Here is a 2,289-nt window from a genome sequence, read left to right as displayed (position 1 = left end):
TCCGTGTGCCCGGGGCTGCCCGGACACCGCCTCACAAATAATAATGTAACCCCTACGTCCCGGAAAGTGTGACCGCCGCCCTGACATTACTCCGTTATTATACACACCAAGAAGCGTTGTCTGGAGAGCAGTCAGTCAGGATGTATAGACGTTATTCCTGCGCTTTACTGACAGGCAGTGACTAGGGCAGCCCAGGCTGAGGTCCTTCGTGTTTCTAAGGTCCCTCAGCAGTAGGAAGGGCAGCGACGCTGTGATGAGGAAAGTCACGTGCATGACGTCATCCAGACGACAGCGCCGAACAGACTGGGGCGGGGGATTGAGCAGGCTGTGACGTCACTCGTTAAAGGAGATGTGTTTCAGGATGAGCTTTGGCCTTGTCTTTATTGGGGGGCTGAATTGATTTAACACCCGAGATATTTAGTATATATGGACAGACATTATATAGGGGTTTGGGTTAAATAGCTGATTTTTTTTCCTTTTTAGTCAATTCTTTAGGTTTTCTTTAACGTTTTTTGCACATTTTTCACAAGACATTAGGTCAACAGTTATCATGGCCACTGTCATAGACCTCCCAGATGTCAGAGGACTGAAAGGAGAGCAAAATTATCCAAGTGCCATGTGATAAGGAACCGCTAACTCCGCCTATGTCCATTTTGGCCCCCCTAGTTGCTTTGCACCCCATACAGCCCCTCATTGTAGCCGTAGAATATAACGGCCCTTTATGGTGGCCCCACACAATACAAATAATGCCCCCCTAATTCTGGCTCCCACATAGTATAACACCCCTCTCAGTGTGGCCCCTACATTATAATGCCCCTTTATTATGGCCCCCACACTATGATGCCCCCATGATGTTCCCCATACAATAAAGATAATGCCGCCTTCATTGTGAACTCCACACTTTACATACTACTTCTCAATGTTGCCTCCACACAGCATAGCACACCCCCCCCCCCCCCCACACACACACACTATAATGTCCCCTTATTGTGGCTCCCAAACTATAATTATCCCCACATTGTGGCCCCCACACAATATTATGTCCCTTTAATTATGTCTCCATACAGTAAAGATAATGCAGCCCTCTCATTGTGTCCCCCACTCTCTAATACCCCCTTCTTGTTGACCCCCACAGTGATATGTCCATGACATTGCTACATCGCCACTGCCAGCTTCCAAGCAGAGACGAGGGCTGAATGGTTAGCAGGGAGCGGACAGCTCAAGTCTTCACCATCATACTGTACAATATCTGCGTCCTCTGCATGTATGTATGCAAATGAGTTCTCTCGCAGCACTGGGGGCGTCCCCAATGCCATCTGTGAATCACTTCCATGCTGCAGTCAGCACTAGCCAGGGCATCTAAGAGGTTGCACAAACATGATTGTAATTGTGTTCCATCTATATAGAGATTATGTATAGACAGTAATACTTCAGCTTGTGATGTGTCTGGTTTCAAAAAATCCTATATGGATATCCTGAGTCGGCAGAATGTGGTTCACCAGTTTTCTCATATAGTCCAAGCAGAGAACAGCTGCAGACAGGAGGTCCTGTAGGACACAACCATTTGTGATTGACATGCATAGCCTTATTATTTCATTGTCATACTTTACTTGCCCTGTGAGGGCACTGCAGGAAAACAGAACATGATGCCAGGATGTTTCACAGATCACCATAAGTTCCAGCAGCAGAACAACCTGCAATCAGCTTATTTCCAAATGACCCTTTTTTAAAAGGGTTTCCAGGCCTTATTGATTAATGATCCTTTATTAGGATAAGTCATCGATTGAAGATCAATGGGGTCTGACACCCAGGACCCAGTGGATCAGCTGTTTAAAGAGGCAACAGTGATCCCTGAGCACCTCTTCTGTTTCACGGGCTATGGTGGCCACACATCAGTCCTATTCAAGAGAATTGGCTAAACTGCAATACCAAGTATAGCCACTGTACAATGTATGGTGCTGTGCTTGGTAAGCAACAAAGAGATCGCAGCACTCACCTGACCTCTGCTGTCTCTTCAGACAGCTGGTGAATGGGGGTCCCTGACAATCTTCAGTTAATGAATTGTTTTAAGGATAGGTAATCAATTGTTAAGCCTGGAAAACCCCTTTAATAGCAGCAAACAACAGGGAGATCTCACTTAAAGGGAAAGTTTTGTGCAGTGCTGTTCAGTTTGGTGGGTTCTGCCTGCCAACCCATAATATCTAACACATCCAATGCCTAACATTTCTTGTTGCAGTGTGGTTGCGGATCATAAATGCAACCCTGACCTGGACACGGCACCACCTACTG

Source organism: Leptodactylus fuscus, chromosome 8, assembly GCF_031893055.1.
Source record: "Leptodactylus fuscus isolate aLepFus1 chromosome 8, aLepFus1.hap2, whole genome shotgun sequence".
Lineage (NCBI taxonomy): Eukaryota > Metazoa > Chordata > Amphibia > Anura > Leptodactylidae > Leptodactylus > Leptodactylus fuscus.
This window is presented reverse-complemented; position numbering follows the sequence as displayed.